This window comes from Charadrius vociferus, unplaced genomic scaffold (genome assembly GCF_000708025.1).
Source record: "Charadrius vociferus isolate BGI_N301 unplaced genomic scaffold, ASM70802v2 scaffold262, whole genome shotgun sequence".
NCBI classification, from domain to species: domain Eukaryota; kingdom Metazoa; phylum Chordata; class Aves; order Charadriiformes; family Charadriidae; genus Charadrius; species Charadrius vociferus.
In genome coordinates this window covers 3937019-3949711 of record NW_009647218.1, presented here as the reverse complement: position 1 = coordinate 3949711, position 12693 = coordinate 3937019, and positions in this window count along the sequence as shown.

Sequence of the window (12693 nt, the reverse complement as noted above, 5' to 3'; positions counted from 1 at the left end):
TCAGTACACCAGAGAAAGATGAGTTGTGGGGAGAAAGATGTTCTGCATCAGTACCTTGGAAGAGGAGTCCGATTCAGTCATTGGCCTTTACCAAGCCAACTATGCATTGCAGTGAAAAAGCCAGTAAAAAAATATTTTCTGGTCCCAGAAAGAGACTATATTGTGCCATGAAGAATATAACCTGATCTTCTTCTAACTCTTTCTCACATTGAGGAAAGTCTAACAACACATGTTAAGCTTAAGCAAAAATGTTCTTGTTTATTGTCTATCTATTCTTGCTTATTATCTTATTATCTATATACCTATCATTATTTATTATTCTTGTTTAATACGCTTTTTATCTCAAGTACATTTAAACTCCAAAAAAGATAGAAGATTAATATTTTCTCAGATAAAAAACACAGAATGCAAAAGTAGGCATTTAAACCTTTTGTTGAAATCTCTTCCTAGCTATTTCTGTGTATACATATGTATAAACATAGATATGTTTACAAGCAAATTTTATTCACACAGTTCTGGGAATACAGAAATAAATATCCCTGGTCTTCACACAACTCTCATCTTTGTATTTTCAAATATTTAAGTTAAAAATCTGTACAGCTTCTTACTAAAATGCAAATAGCTTATTTAAATACCCATATGTTTAGGTATATTTACTTTTCATACTGCAAAAAGGTATTGTACAATACTGCATTAAAAAGAAAACCTACATAAAATGGGATTATACTCCATCGCCATACTTGTACTACAGAAATATTCTTTCTACAGCTACTAGACTTAGATAGTAATTTAGGGAGCTTTTAATTTTTAATTCTTGAGGAATGAGGCAAACTATAAATGCAAAGTTCATTTTTTTCCCCAATTATTTTCTATTTTTTTTTTTAAAAATTAATCCAAAACACTGTAACCTTAATGAATTCCTAGAACATGTTACTCATGGTTATTTTGAACCATAGCAATGTGTTTGCATTACAATATATTCTCATTAAGTTCCTATCTTATTACAGCCCTGACGTTAAAGGAACACTCTACATAATTTCAAGTAGCCTGAACAATGAGAGCTAAGTCTTTGCTTAGAGTTAAGAATGTAAGTGCTTTGCTGGACCAAAGCCACCGTGTTTAACACTGAATCTGGTTTGCCAAGACTTCTTTCTACCAAACACAACTTAGTAAAACCCAAAAAGTTTTGGTTTGGCAAAGAGAAATTAAAAAATGGTTGCAAATAAGAAGAATTGCTGGTGAAAGTATGCTACAGAACATAGATCAGCCTGGGGAGTAGGTTTTACTTTGTTGGTAGAAGACATGGGTTTAAATTATTTTTCTGATTAGCTTAAAGCAAATATTTTGTTTCAGGTCACTCTGAATTGAAAAAAGTATGGACCTGCAGTGTAGAATTTCTAAACTTCAAGTTTGGAATAAGTGCCCTTCCCAGTAGGGCATGGAGCTTTCTCACCCTTCATGATAGCACGAGGGGTAATGTCTTCAAACTGGAAAAGGGTAGATTTAGAATAGATATTGGGAAGAAATTTTTCACTATGAGGGTGGTGAGGCACTGGAACAAATTGCCCAGCTAACTGGGCGTGCCCCATCCCTGGAGGCCAGGTTGGACGGGGCTTTGAGCGAACTGGACTAGTGGGAAGTGTCCCTGCCCATGGCAGGGGGGTTGGAACTAGGTGATCTAAAGATGGTCAAAAGGTGGTCTGAAGACCTTAAACGGTCCCTTCCAATCTAAACCATTCTATGATCTACCCAGCAATTTGCAAAGCTCAGCCCTCAGTGAGAACAGGATCCCTAATAGGCAAACCACAGAAGAAACCTTGCAACACTATGATAAGGTAGATACTACGGTATGTAAAATAAACATTTTATTGTTTATTAAGAAACAGCTTTTCTTTAACCTTTCTTTCTCTTCAACAGTGATAGACAGAGACCTGTCTGAAGAAGGCAAAGGAGGTCACTGCGTGACTCCACAGGTCAGTCTAAAGTCTATGTGGGACTTTCTAAAGAATTTTGAAATCATTTCAGCTAAACTGATTTCAAAGTCAGAAAGTGTAGCACCAGTTTGAAATATCTTTATCGTACCAGACCATAAAATCTTCAGCAAGATGCGTTCTTTGGAGATCACTTGTTTGAGACTAAAAAATTTCGGTTAAAGTTTGTTGGATGCCACTTCAGTTCCTTATCCTCAGAGCAAACACATCTGGTGACAAGAATGCCAGTCTAACTGGCAGTGACTAAGATAAGGGAAGATTGCTGTTCATTGAAAATGTTGAAAAAGATTGATTTTACCTATTTGGGATGCAAAACACATTAAAAATACAAAACCAAAAAAGCCAGAACATTTTTTGCAAACCAGAAAACCACTTTCAAGTACCGCCAATCTTAGTTTATTTCTTGTTGAAATGGTTTCAGAAGTCAAGGAAGTATTTCAACCCCCTTACACAATTAAAGATTCAGGGTCTGCTATAGTTCAAATCACTTCTCAGAACCAATTTAACAATTTTGCAGAAGATAGATTGGAAGCTGCAGATCATATAGTTCTTTTCCGGTGTGATTTCTAGCTGGCCACTGATAGCTCTAAGACATAGAACTTAATGACAATATTAAGAAAGCCTATTTTACACAGTTATTTTTTTACAAGAAGTTGGCATTTAGCAGTCATAAACAGCAGCAAAGCAATATTGTGGCTTAACACTGTTTTAGTTGCAGCGATGATGTGGTAGGAAGTGGGTGTCAAGTTCCCTTGGTAACAAATAGAGGATAAATGACACACTCTGAATCACCAATGAATCATTAAGAGAGTTCTGCTTCTGATTTTTGGCTTTTATTTCCAGATTCTAAAATTATGATAGTTTTAAGATGGTGGATGAAGGTGGACGCTTCTCAGCATTCACAAACATGTGGTAAGGATTAGATTGCTATTGGACCTGCTAACACCGTGAAAACAGGAAGCTTTAACAACCAGCATTTACTGTTTCTTTCAGATAATGTCATTTAGAGTTAAAGGGTGGGCAGGTTCTTTGAAGAACAACAGAGAGGATGAGGGTAGAGGTATGAACTCGCAGTTCAGCAGAACCAGCAGCAGAACCACTAAGATCCAACAGTTCAGGGAGGTCTGGGTTTCGCTCACAAAGTTTACAAGAACTCGTGCCCTGTAAGCACATGCTGAACTACACACTGTGCTGGAAAATGAACTATGGTATCTTTTACTGTAAACAAATATATGGATTTTGATAACCAATCAAAACAAAGTGATAACATATGCTAATTTGAGCAACGGGATCTCCCTCAAACTTAAGACGTGATGCCACAAGTGAAAGTAAGAAATGGCAGGATGTTAAAGGGAACAAAAAGGTTATCTAATTGGAGAGAGTGTGTGTGTGTGTATGTGTATACATGTGCCTACATAGGTTCATCATGTGCACGTATAGTCATTATCATCAGCATTACTGTTGAAGTTGTTTTAAACAGAAGTTGCAAAAGCAATACCAGAGTTCAGACTGTCACTTTTGACTGGGCTTAATTGCATAAATTAAAACATTTGCTATAAAGAAACACAGAAAGGTTATTCTGCATTGATTTTTAATTCAATGGGAGTTCATTCAATAAGACCCAGACCAGCTGAAGGTCTAGGCTCTGGTGCCTTGACATACCAGCTGGAATTGCACAGCAACCAGGTCCATCCTGCCAGAGGCTTTACCCTCCACTGGTTCTGTCTGTTCAGTGCTAAATGGCAAACTGCACTCACTGAGTAGGCAGGACCAGGAAGAGCCCAGGAAAAATTTAGTACAGCAAGTGAAGAAATTTATCTTGCAGGTTTTCCATCTGAACACTTCTAGATGTGAACACTTACAGCAACATTTGGGTATCTATTGCCAAAAACTGTATTGGCTGTAGTTTTGTTCTCTGTTATTAAGTGATTGCATTGAATTAGCAATAGTCTAGTAATATAATCTATCCAGGCCTCTGTGATGGTTGTCATATACACTACAACACTCCTGAGCTTATAAAATAGTTGAATTACAATATGCAAATGATGTTGATAGAAAATTGCTTTAGGACTATCTGGGGCTATGACATAGTGACAGAGTAATGGCTATGATGAAAATCAAGAGCGCCTTATAGACTCACATTATATGCTCTGTATGAACACTTGCATTTCTGCCAAGACAAATTTCCACAAAAGAGAAGCACCATGCTGCATGTGCGACTGATTTATCTTTTTTTATCCTCTAAGCTCTAATAACCCTTTTGTGAAATGTTTAACTCTGGTTAAAAGAAAATTAACAAATTCAAAACTAGTTCTGGCTGCCATCCCAGGGCACAATAAAGAGTAAGTCTAAATTAGTGTGTAGGCTATTATCTTGGGAACACCACCACTACTTTTCTTGACTTTTGACTTTTCTGGTGCATGTTTTAAATTACAGAAGCACATTCAACTGTGAAAGGTCTTGTTGGGTTATTCCATACCCTTTTCCTTCTAAGTTGAATTCAATCATAAAAGTTGTCTTCCAGCAAAAACTTTCAAAGCTACAACACAATGTTCTTAACTATTACTCTTTTTCTGTCTTATGAAATCATATATACATTCTCCCAACTTGGAAATAAATGTTTTTAAGAATATGAGAGGTTATTGATGTCTTTATCTTTACTGGAGCTAAGTAGCTTCTTCTTCCATACCTATTACATTGAACAGTGGCGAATGAATCTCTCTGCAAATCCAGCAGTGAAAATTGAAACCAAAATCTTCAAAAATTTTCTCCCACCTGTAAATGTCTATTTGAATGTCGAGGCTGTGCAGTCAAAAGCATGATGCAATCCACATTATGCCAGTTCGTGCTCTTGTCAGTAGCAATTAGTGAATCTTAACATGAGAACATGGTAAACTAGTGGGCCAATTAGACAAAGATTAACTCTGACCTTGACTTGATACAGGTTCTTTTCCATTCTGATTTTTGTAGTATCAGACTTCAGAATAAAGCCTCCATAATCATAAGAAAAACTGAAGCCTATAGTTCTCTATTGGTAAAGACCAAGACATCTCTGTGAAATTACTGGACATAAGTGCAGTTGTGTTGACTCAAAGGTTGAACAAGGAAGGCTGACTATGATCAGCTGACTATGTTTTCGCTGATTCCTGATACACACCACCAGCTACTCAGCACAGCTTTATGTATGTCATGGGCTTCAACTACCCTGGAGATTACAGCAGTGCAGCTTCGTCAAGTGCTTTTCATGAACTGCTGACCTCAGTTCTCCCAAATACAGCTAATTCCTCCATGTGCTAAAGTTGCCTACTAAATCTTCACAGAGCAGAACTCTGATTAAAAAGTGAATGCCTGTTTATGCTGCACCCTCCATCTCTATTTCTATCAGCAGCAAGATCCCAGGTGCTAATTTTGCCGAAGTATTTAAGGTCTAAGAACTATTTCACATTAGCCGAGTCACATCAGAAGACATATTTAGCCTTGTCAAAAGAAAACTAGGCCAGTTTGCCTGTGAAGAGACTGATGTGTATAACATTTTGTCAGTTCCTTATACCCTCAGTAGAAGAGCTAGATATCTATCTAAAATTAACCGGACAAGATTTCATAAGTTGCCTGTGCATCCAAAGAGGTGAAAAGCATCAATGGTAGATGGACTGGCTTTTCCTGTCCTGGTCTCCAAAGATGTCTCCCGCTGTCTATTGATTGCACAGGGAATGTAGGTGCCTGTGTTGGTGGACTCCCCTTTCCTGGGGCAAGGTAAGTAAAACTATGGCAAGGCAGCACTAAAATGAGACCCTGAGTCAGGAGACTGTTTCACCCTAAAGAGTTTTGCTGAAGCTGCACATAAGTGGGAGTGATTGGCACCATCTATCTTACCATGCTTATAGCCCATCTGAACAAAGTTGGGGAGCACAGGGTCACCCCAATATGTACCAAAGTAAAGTTTTGCTGACTCTGGATCAATGGTGAGAAAAAATCTGTAAGTTTTGATGAACTAACCCAAATATATGTACTTAGCATTTACACGTTTTCAAATATAGTAAGTGCTTAGACTGACATTTAAATTTCACAAGTACAAAGTTTCTGCTTTTACAACTAATCTGATGCATCTCTAAAAGAGACATAGTCTTTCCTTTGTGATATTGTGCAATATTTTTTCTGATTTTTTTTTTGCTTTTACTTCCTTAGTTAAGGAGCAAAATAAAAAGTATACCTTGGGAGTTTAGGAAGTTATTAAGAAGAGAAACTTTTTCAGAACGGAACTTCTTGTTTCTCATGGATGCCAGACTGAGAGAGATGTCTCTTTTCTGTCTCTTTTTTATTTTTTTGTTTCCCAGATACAGCATGCACTCTGGTTATTTGACTCATTATATTCCACCACAGAAATCATAACTGAACATTGTCCTTTTGTTTACCTTCTTCAAACAAAGTCCTGTGTCTTAATATACAGCCTTTTCTAGACAGATGTTTTTATTTTACAGCTGCAACTTCTACAGTTTCACCTGGCCAACTTCACCTTAGTATTTCATCAGTGTCACAGGTGGAGAACATTTGCTCTGACTTCAAGGTTATTATTCTTTCTCTTTGCAGATGAGAGATAACAGATAAGCTATTATTGTCCCTGAGGGGGAATTATTTTCTCTTGGCTAGCAATGAGTCAGCAACATGCTATGATGTATGTGATCATCTCAATGCATGAGTTTTCAGGCAACTATACACAGGGTGTTAGCTTGTTTGCTGTGCATTATCTATTTCTTATCAAAGTATTACATTCAGAGAATCTTTCTGAGTTGAAACAACAATGTAGAAAAAATAGTACAAGAAAACAAAAAAGAACAACTTTTATGCAGAGCAGGAAATAATGTAATTCATTTTACCCAGGCTCTGTCATATCTTTACTTTCTAAATATTTTGTTTGTAGATATAGGATGCACGTCTGCTGTGTGTTTGACTTCCATCACTTTTTTTAATATTCTTGATACCTGGAACCACCTGCACTCAAAAGGGTCCCACAGGGGCAAGCAAAGCCCCCTTTATCACCAGCATCACCAGAGAGAAATCCAGTGCAGAAGAGTCTCCAGCTCTGGAGCCACCGAGATCTACAAGGTGGCCTTCCTCTCCCTACTTGAAATTTTAGGGAAAATCAGGGATGAGTAGCAAAGCACTCAACTTTCAGATGTATCCATGAAAACCAAATTAGGTGGTTTGCCATTCAGTGAATGTTCCCAAATTTGGCTACACTTACCCTGTCCTGTGATGACTGGTTCTTTAGCACCATTTTTTTTTCTCAGCTTCATTTTACACTTTGATTCTTACCCTCTTTCCTTCAACATCCTTCCACAGTCTTTTTTTCTATTTGCTTTAGTCCTTTCTAGTCAATAAGAAAATCAGGAGTGGTCAACATGGATTCACCATGGGAAATCATGCTTTACCATGAGCCAGCAATGTGGCCTTGTGACCAACAAGGCCAATGGTGTCCCGGGGTGCATTATAAAGACTGTGGCCAGCAGGTCAAGGGAGGTCATCCTTCCCCTCTACTTTGTCCTGATGTGGCCAAATCTGGAGTACAGTGTCCATTTCTGGGCTCCCCAGTGCAAGAAAGACAAGGAACTACTGGAGATGATCATCTATGAAGATGATCAAGGGAATGGAGCATCTCTCTTATGAGGAAAGCCAGAGAGACCTGGGTGTGTTTAGCCTGGAGAAGAGAAGACTGAGAGTGGATCTCATCAATGCTTATAAATATCTAAAGGGCAGGTGTCAAGAAGATGAGGCCAGACTCTTTTTGGTGGTGCCCAGTGACAGGACAAGGGTCAACGGGCACAAGCTGGAACACCCGAAATTCCATCTCAACGTGAGGAAAAACTTCTTTACTTTGAGGGTGACAGAGCATTGGAACAGCCTGCCCAGGGGGGTTATGGAATCTCCTTCTCTGGAGATACTCAAAACCCACCTGGACGCATTCCTGTCTAACCTGCTCTAGGTGAAGCTGCTTTGGCACAGGGGTTGGACTAGATGATCTCCAGAGGTCCCTTCCAACCTCTACCATTCTGTGACTTGATGTGATTCTGTGAAACTAACATGAAAGTGCTGCCTTCACACAGCTCGAATATATAACTACTTTACCACTTCCTCTACCTTGGGTCTTCCCTTTCTATTTGCTTGATAAGCTTTACAGGAAACCTATGTCTCTATTTGTATAGATGCTAGACAGAATCATGCAGGGCTTTGTTCTTTGTTGGCCTTCAGGCACTACCAATAGTATCATATGATCTTAAATTAAGAGCTATACTTTGATGACAGAGAAACTCACCTGCAGAAGAGTTTCTTTCTTCTTACTGCTTTCTCTTTTCCTCCCAGACCAACAGGCAAATTTTTAAACTAAGATTCTTCATGTGAAACCATGGACTTACATGTTTCACAGGCTGTTCCTTAAACCTGCATTTTGAAATTGTTTTACTTTGTCCAGTTACTGACCAGATGAGAGTCAGGCCCACAATGTAATTAGACCAGCATGTCGAAGTACCACACAGCAGCGGAGGCAGAGCAGATCTTAGCCTCTGACATACATAAGGGAAAGCAACCTGGTGTCATTCTGTCAATGTTATATTGTACTTGCAAGTATTCACTCTCATCTTTTAAATGCTTGATGATAGTAGATTCTAAGGTTTTTTGGGGAAAGGCTGTTTTAGACCACTCACATAATAAACCAGAGCAGCAGTCATTGGCCTTACCTTCGTTTTTAACATTATTCACTGAATAAAGAAAGCAAACATGTTTAGCCAACACTTTTTGAAGTATGCTTATCTTTTGAAAAGTTGTGAATGTAATAAATCGACCCAGATGCCTGAGACAATTTTATTTCACATACCTGCCACAGGATTCATCAGGGAAATTGCTAGTAAGGGTTAGTTTTGTATAGTAAATGTAGCTCTTGAACTACACTTACTGTTACTGCAACAGTCCACTCAGCCTTTAAAAAAACTGTAGAGCATACTGGCAGCAGTGGAGGTTAGGGTGTAAGAAGACAGGCTGGGGAAGAAGAAGACAAACTGGCTGGAAGAAGAGCTGGGGAAGGCGTTGAGGTGATCTCTGAGAAGTCACCTGTTGATTATACTGTGCAGATGTTAAGTTGGCTGGCACTCTAAAAAGAAATGGCAGAGGGAAAAAAAAGCAGAGGAATGGCATTTCCTTCAACCCTGTGAAACAGAATAAGCACAGTTATTAAGGCCATCCTTTAATCTGAGTTATTTCAATGTGAACAGAACCACCTGCATTGACTGGCTGTCTCTGGAGTGAAAGAGCACAAAGGCAATAAAAAGTTGGGCAGCAGCTGGGCCCTGTCAGTGGGAACATGCTGGGTGTCACCAAGAGCTCCACTGAAAGTCTCAGACTGGTTTGCACAGTGAAACAGTAGCTTTTAGTTTCTGCTAATTTTCTCTTTACCTACCTGTTGAGTTATACCTCAGGTTCCCTTCTGAGATGTGAAAGAAAACAGAGGAACTGGAAAGATTTTGCTTAAGTCTGAGGGGTTTGGGGGTTTGTTGGTGGAGGACATTAAGTTAAAACAATGTTACCTCTTACTGAGAGACTGTCATTGATGACAATTTAGAAATATCTGGAAATAATTTATTCTCCCCCCCCACTCCCCTCCCCTAGGCACTGTGCGCTTGTGTCCCTTGGATACATTTGTAAAGCTTGTTGTCTTTTGTTATCAGTTCCCATTCTTATATTTCCCCTTCAGGGAAGAAAACTTCTCTTCAAGTGAAGAGTCAGTCTTAAAACAACAGAAACAAAACGCAGGTGGACTGGTTATTTTAGATAAAAAGGATATATACTTGAAAGCAATTTGGTTTGTCTGTTTCTGTTGCTCATGTCAGACCTATTTACTTCACCTGCGGGAGTAATCTGACTTCAGTTATTTCCATACTTTGGGCTGAAATTCTATCAAAAGAGAAGAGCACAGATGTGTCTACTACAACTTGCACCTTAAACTTTGCAATAGGCTCAATAAAGCAGTGTGTGGATGGGTCCAGCTTTCAAAAAGTAAATGTTTATCTCTTTGAGGACAAATGTTTCAATTTTTCTCCCTAAATTAGCAAGAACATATTTACAAAATAGCTAATTAAACCAAAATATACTCATAAAGCATCCTTTTCAGGATGAGGACTGATTACTTCCATTCTTGAAGATTGTAAAGACATGATTGTTATTTTGGGGTTCTTATTCCAAGGCAAAATAAAACATTTTGCTATTTTTTTTGCCTTAGGTGGAAACATTCTCCTGTAATGTAAAATACAGACTGTTACTTTCTTATTGCAATATCTTAAATATATGACCCAATCAAGTACTTGATCCAAATAGTATTTGTGTCACTGAGGAACATATTTCTGTGATGTTTTCTTTAGTCATGTGTGCACAGAACTTCCTCTGTGCACAGGATCTCGTGCTTCTCATCATTCTGGAGACTCTGCAGACAAATTACCTGCCTTTCATCTTTGTGCTAGAGGGGGAAAAAAAATTACAAGACGAAAAAAAACGCTTAGTAAGAGTGTTTGTGTAATAGAGTTGGAATGTGAGACAAAGAACAATCTCAGGAAGAAAGACTTAAAAAAACAGAATGGAAAAGGAAGATGAGAAGATAAGGGATTCCTTGTTTTACATTTACTTTCACCACTACTTTATAAAATTCTTTAGTTTTTATTTAATAAAATGTATCTTTTATTACATGTGCATTTATTAAATGTACTATTGTTACTATTAATATTTTGATGGATGAACAAGTCTTAGGGAAGAATTTTAATTTGGCTGGAGAAGAAGGAAGGGTACACACTAATCTGTTTTTCCTTTCCTTTGAAGCAATGTTAGGAAGTAATGCTCGAGTAAATTAGAGAAGTGTGAAAATACAGCATAGGATCTAGTTCCTCTTCCTTGATACAAACAGGACTAGCCTTCTTATCAGACATGGTTATATAAGGAATTTCATAATAAAATAGGACAGAATTTGCCTGAATGATGCCCAAAAGAAGATCTGGGAACTTTAATTTTACTTCCTCTCTTTCAGGGACCGCCAGACTTTGAATATGATGTTCTTAGACTAAAAGTTTCAGAAGGTTTCAGAATTTTCAGATCTTCCCCCCCTACCTCCAACACTTTCAGCATTTTACAACATTTGCTCACAGTGGCTGTCCTGGAGAAAGAGAGACGCTGATCTCCTCTTCGGTGTTCCTTTGAGTGGAAAGCTGTTTCATCAAAGTCTTGCAGGAAAATCTGCAAAGTTCGATATGCTCAAGTGCACAGTTAAGTCTGGTGGAGGTTGATGCTGCCATAGGAAGCAGGTACTACTGAACACTTCACACTGTAGAGAATTGAACCTGAGGTCCAGTATTTGTGTCCTAACCACAAGGCTGAATAGTAGCCTGAGTGAAACACTGCTCTGGCGGTTGATGCTGATTCATCCGTGCTGCCAAGAATGGAGGTGTCATGTGGTAAAAATGAAAGCAGGTAAAAGAGAGCCTAGTCTAGCGGTTGGAGTATCCTACTAAGAGACACAACTAAACTGCCATGGCCAAGATTATGTATGCATTTATATTAGATCATCACCGAATAAAAGCAAAACCAGCCCTGGAAGTAGGGACTACAACCCCAACTTTTTGCGGAAGCTACATCTGAAATAAGCATAATGAATTAAACAGAAGGATTTTCATCACTGTTGGTTTCTTAACAACTGTGTTATTTGAAATATTAAACAAATGCTATGAACATATGTAAATATACATATAAACATGCATGTATATAAAAGTAGTGATTTTCTAACCAGGATCACCTGCTAAACCATTAAGTCTTCACTGTATAAAACAGGAGACAAGCTAATTGCTCTGTGCTTTATATTCCTCTGACTATTCCAAGTTTTCTTGATAAAAACACTTGCCAGAAACCTGTGGTTTGCTTATGTCTCAGAACTACAGTTCTGATACATTGCTAGTTACTTGTACTATTTGGTGATGTTACATTTTGACTGTCTGATTCCAACATCTCTTACTTCCGTGATTCATTTTTACTAACAGAAATCATCACACCCCCCTCCAAAGCTGCTTAAAATCACCTGCCTGAATTATTAAGAAATGCAGTTCCACAATATCACATGACTTCCCAAATTCTCTTTCTTCAAGTACTATGTCCTGAAGCTCCTTTAATGTTGTTCCCAGAAAGTGACTCATGATTCTTTATTAATTATGAAAGATGTTAACTTAATGACTGCACTAAAAATGTGTTTTTCTCTTCTCACCATAGCTTGAAGGAAATATCATTGCCAAGCTATTATCTCTGACACTGATCTCGTACTAGTAGTGTACATGTAACCTTTTCATGATTGATTCTTTAAAGCCTGGCCAAATGGTTTTTTTTCACATGTTAATGCAGACCTGATTTCATTTTCAATAGACTACATCTTTAATTGCATGAATAATTGCAGACATTTAAGGTTAAATGTGAATTTCATTAAAAATGAGGACAAAAACTCTCTGACTGTAGGGTGGCCAGCATTTTGCTCTGTTCATGCATAAGTTTATTGTATGTCACGTTGGGTTTTTTATTATTATTCTTTTTTGCACTGTAATAATCTGAATAATACTACACTGGAAGTAACCTGCTTTTGTGAATTTGATTGGTAGGTTATCTCAGTGTCAGGAAGTAAATGGGAATA